Genomic DNA, 5971 nt, shown 5'->3' with positions numbered 1-5971 from the left:
GATTTGTAATAAGTTTTTCAGGTGATTTAAGGCTTACCTTGTAATTTTTGGATGAACGGAGTTAAGGAAGCGAGTAAAACTGTGGGATTTGAATAAAGTCTCCTTCAAAAAAATAAATAAATAAAAGATCCCGTATCCTGAGAAACCGCTAATAGGGCTTCGTTGTGTGCTTTTGCAAATTTAGTAACATTAATAATGAGTTTTTACGACAAACAACTTCAAGTTATATTACAGATTTATCTCTCTGGTAATCTCTCACCATTTTCCGAAGTTTACCTGTAGTTGAAGTTCACTGTAAATGGACGATTTGTGTTAACTGATTGTTCATTCCACGGATACGCCCTCAAGGCGTCTTGTTTGTAATGCTTTTGTCGCAATTTGTAATACCTGTCGCAATTTGTAATAACTTTATCGTAATTTGTAATAAAAAAGCTGTCGCAATTTGTAATAAGGAAAGCTGTCGTAATTTGTAATAACTTTATCGTAATTTGTAATACACTAGGAAACAAAAATCTTTAAATAATCAAAATATAAGACTTGTAGTACTTTCAATGTTACCTACCTGATTCAATGCCGTATATGTTATTTACAACACACTGAGAAACTAAACGCCGCCTCAGAGACCGTTCTAATGAACGTAGACGTCCTATACTGGTCCTACTTGTAGTTATATCCAAACAGCAGTTTCAGAACACCTTCTTAGTCAAAATTATTCAGACAAATCACACGCTACTCATTCCTCTTGGAAAACTTAGAAATGGACGCGATTCTTTCTTGCCTAATGTTCCGTCCCTTTTTTATGTTGTGGTTCAATTTTATCCTTGGTTTAAATTATATTTTCCTTTCTTTCAAAGTCATTCCCGCACATTACAATATCCAAACACAAAGAAAATTACATTAAAACTATGATAAAATTAAACCACAACATTTACGAAGTGACGGACCATTGAACAAGAAAGAATCGCGTCCACTTCTAAGTTTTTCAAGCGGAAATGAGTAGCTTGTGATTTTTCTGAATGCTTATTGCTAAGAAAATCTTCTGAAACGGTCTTTCATTTGAGGCAACGTTTAGTTTTCCTAATGTGTTGTAAATATAAAATCAAAGTGCCACTGTTGTTACTAGTGGATATGAAAGTTACCGCGATTGTTTCAAATTGGCAGGCTGAAGTTTTCCTTATGCATTAGCATTGATAGTTGGATAATTGTGTAACAGCACGGTGGGCTCTCATATGCGACTAGATACCCAAAACAATGCATGTATGTGACGTAATCCCCCTTGCTGGAATTCAACCCTGTGAAATAAGTATACCCTTGCTGCTTCAATAGTTTCAGATCTGTTTTGGCGTTTTGCATTGTTTTTCTTTTCCCTGAACTCTTCAAGTCCCTGAACTCTTCCGCTTGATAGATTCTCTCAAATAAGCTCTTTTTTGCCACTGCTTTGTAGAAATTATTACTGACACTCACATCATTTTTGACCATCGTTAATTAATCGATTATTACCAGGCTCTGAATAATTGCTGACATTGGTACCACCGCTGATTTTAATATAATATAATAATATGTGATCTGCTAATCGCCCTTTCTCGCAGTCGGAGACTGAATTACTAACGGCGCAGCTCAACGAGGTCGGACCGAAGGAGCTGTGCTGCCGGCTAGGCGCTCGGCCCCTGAACACGACCCATGGATAACCTCGGAGCACAGCACCACAGCCTGATGGAATAGGCCGGGAGTCGAATTTGAGGAGGGAGGAAAACTGGAGTACCCGGAGAAAAACCCTCGGAGTTAGATTGAGATCGACTGAAACTCAGCATACATACGACCTCGAGGCCAGAGTTGAACCCGGGTCACAGAGGTGGGAAGCACGGTTGATGACCACTAAACCACCCTGACTGCCCTGAATAATAATCTAACTGAAGTGTTGAAACATAGTGTCTTCCATCTAGATGTCCAGTGTTCACAGTAGTTCCCTGTTGTCCGCTTATAGGACTGATAACAGTTACTGGTGCCCACCCCTCAATGGATTTATTTATACGTATAGTAACATTTGATACATTGCAAACTGCTTGCACAATAAGTGCATCACACCATGTATGTTGCTGTGACAACAAACGCACAATTGCCCTGTAATGGGTCAAATAAATTTTTGACGGTTGTTTCTGATGGATTCAACTCCAGAAGCAAACACATTCACGTGATAGGAAGGATCATTGTATAACTGGTGGGTAACAGAAGAAAAGAAGCATGAACCATCTGAGGTACATTCTAGAGCTTCAATCCTTGTTGAGCTAATGGAGCCTGCAACAGTGCTATAGAAGGATTTCTCAGTATTGTATGTGCTGTATGTGTACTCTTTCCATGAGCAACAGGGCCTGGGTTTGAGTCAATGTCTCCTGCTATCAATAGCTTTTCTCTTGATAGACAATAATTCTCATTTTGTCGAATGCGTAGTAGCAGATTGATCTTGAATACACAATAGAAATGACAAGTCCTTTTTGTGTTTAGCAGTCCTGCGGATAATAATATAAAAATGACGATTACAATATCCTACTCTCGACGATTGTTACGTCTGAGTTGCGGTCTAGGTATAGAGAGATAATATTTTCCAAAAGCAGGAGATAAACACTTTCTCAACTCAGACGAGCTCGGTACGTCCTTATTAAATATTGCACCATACACTTTCTAATTACCTTGTCTTTCTGAAACAATGGCAGTCACCTTCCACATGGAATTTACTTATCCCCCGTGAGCTTAGGCACAACAGGCACTGTCCTCTCACCTTGCTTGTGTCTGTCGATTCCATTTCTACATGACATGTATTAAAGTCTTCACGTTGGTCAGTGAAAGGCGGTGCACAATTAATTGCACGAATCTGTACTTGTTCAGAATATTTTGCTTCTCCTTCGAAGAAAGCCATTTCTTTAATTCTTCCGTTTCTTGCTTCTAAATGCAGCGGAAGGTGCTCAAACACTTAAGCGACATACACCAATGGCGGCGCACAACCTTGCGAACAGGAAGTCACAGCTTTCTATATCCATCCTGATTGGCTTATTAGATCGCACTTCCGGTTACGCAGGAGTGACACATTTGCATTTGCATGAAGAACCTCACCAAAACTCGTGGATACATCCACGAGTAAAAAGGGTTACATTGAAAGTCGCATCTTCTGATTATTAAAAGGTGTTTGTTTCCTCACTTTTCAAGTGTATTACAAATTACGACAAAGTTTTTACAAATTCCGACAGGTATTACAAATTACGACAGAACAACAACTAAGTGGTTTGCGTCGTCCTGGATCTTGCTTGCTTTAATGATTCGTTTCTACTGACTCAGCGACCGTGGCATCATGTACATTTTTCCCGAGATCCATTTTATTGGCTCTAATATCATCAGTCACAAGTATGAATAACCATAGACCCAGTTTTGTCCCCCTATGGGACTCCATGTTAGTTCCACAATGAACTAGGCAATCCTTAACACTGAAAATTAACTCGAAAATTCACGTTCAAATTACATCCAAAATGTAGATCTAAAGGTGTGCGTGTACGTGTACGTGTACGTATAGGTTGAAACAATGTTTGACGCGACAATCCTGAAAATCTCTCAAAATCACAAAGCACCTGCAATTCCCTCGAGGCAATCACGTGATGCACGCGAAACAAACAGGAAATCGGTAACTACAAAGCGGAATTGGAAAATCGATAGCCACACTCCAGCCGATACTGAATTTCCATTCAGGCCTGCAATCGTCCTCTAATTTAACCCTTTGTTTGCAATGTTTAAGGAAGGCAACAACTCAGCACTTTATACTGCTTGGAACGTCCAGAAACGCTAATTTCCTGGAGAAGATTGCATGATCAGTCAGATCAAAAGTTCTCACGTCATTAAATAGCGCATGTGTGGTTGATAGCTCCTTACTGGTTGTCAGCAATCGTTTTTAGCGTGGCAGGCTTAGCATGCTCCTCCACGACAATCTCCTCAACTATTTTCGACAAAATCGATGTCAAAGGAATGAGACAGATATGTTTGATAATATCTTTCACAAGCTTTTCCTTGGGGAAAAGCAGCCGATTTCCAAGACGGTGTGAGACAGGACTATTGTTATTGCGCATACGTTCTGCGCATCTCGAGATACTCGGATTTCCTATGAATGGTGCTTATCAATACAGGGATATTGAAAACTATGCGGTGAAAGCAGAACAAGTGCTCTTGGTATCCAAAAAAAAATTGGGGGTAACTACGCACTTTTCAGAGATAATTCAGCTTCAATTTGGAAAAAAGGCCATACATTGCCTTGGATTTTAAAGTTTTTTAAAAATATTGTTGATTAATTTTCTTCGCAAAATGCGTAGTTACCCCCAGTTTTCTTTTTGGATTTCAATAACACTTTTTAAGATCTGCTTTTCTCACATATTCAGTAAACCGCGTAAAAATACCTTTGAGTTAGTAGGTACCGTCCTTAACAAATTTGCGTTTTTCCTCAGGAACCACGATAGGACTCCATAATGACCAGATGCTTGTTATTTCTTGGGGTTTAGGGAAGCTTGTTTCAAGTTGACTGCATTGGATGAGAGTACAAACAAGGAGGACGAGGAACACACACACCGGTTTGTAATTGTCAGGCAGGGCAGAAAAATACTCAAAAATTGCAAAAGAGATGATTATTGATCTTGTTGCCTAATTTAGGCTAGCTGGATGCCTCGTCAGGGTGACGCAATGAATCAGTGAGGCGGCCCGAGACTGACACAGCCGATGTCATGCCACTAAGTTTTTTTTTTCGAAAGTTCCTTCCACCACACCGAGGGCTAGTATTCTTTCACATTCTAAATTTCGGATTTTATCGAATTTTACCCAGTGTGCTCAGTATACGTGCATTGGTCCTTCAGGTCTTTCAAGGTGGGCTTGATGCATGGTAGGCTCGATTTCCGTCGCTCACTCGAGTTCGGGTATCCTCCCCGAGAAGAGTCGGCTGGACGCGTGAGCGATAGATTGTGTCTGTGACGTAAATTCAAAATATAATTGATGCGAGTTAATAGTTTCGGGGAAATAGCATTAGACATCCCAAAAACACTGATTTTAAGAAAACAGAAATTACATAACAATGCTTAAAACGTCTGTGCGAAGTTTCCATATGATACGAGCTTGAGTTTGTGGTTAAATGATCAATGTGAGTTTGAATTCAACCAGCGAATCATGAACGGAATCTTCGGCTGCTTTAGCTCTCCGTCGACTTCATCGGCCCCCTGGTTTTACCACTAATAAACTCAGCAGTTATTTCAATTGATCTTGAGCAATTTTACTTGCTCTTACATTAGCCAAGTATGAGGAGAAAATTGCAATAGCAATGAATTTGAAAGCCGTATTTTGACCTTGGCGCCAACTGGAAAATCAGTGAAGTTTGCGAACTCAGGCGGTAGAAAACGACACAATTCCCATTCTCCAGCTTCTTGAACACTTTTCGTTGTCGCAATCTTGGATGTTTCCTACCTTAAAAGCACTGTAAACCTCGAACAGGCCGGGTGAAAGAATACCTTCGCAGCCAAAACATATAATTTATGCCAGACGGATTTGTGCAGGCGAGTTTCTGATTGGCGGAGATTAACAATGGCTCACCTCACGCGTCCAGCCGAGATTTCGGGAGTGAGCGCTGGCTCATTTCCCGAAACAGCGGCTGGTAATCGAGCCTAGATGCATGGGGGCTCATTGGAGAAAACTCTTTTCGACCGTATGTGGACAACATAGTTGTCCAGTCAAGTAACGGATCCGTTTCGAGTAATGCTAGCAGGGTTGATGGTCCTCCAGGCATACCTTGCATTTTGCCTTTTGCACCGGTTGTGATGCAATTTCAATTAGCCATGAGTGCATGGACCATGTACCACTGTAAGAATCATAGACAAGCCATAGTTTTAACAACGCGACGGCCATTTACATGACTTTGTTGGAAACTAGTTACTCTCGCTGTCGACCATGCTTT

Source organism: Montipora capricornis, chromosome 11 (genome assembly GCF_036669925.1).
Source record: "Montipora capricornis isolate CH-2021 chromosome 11, ASM3666992v2, whole genome shotgun sequence".
NCBI classification, from domain to species: Eukaryota; Metazoa; Cnidaria; class Anthozoa; order Scleractinia; family Acroporidae; genus Montipora; species Montipora capricornis.
Note: the sequence above shows the minus strand (reverse complement) of the source record.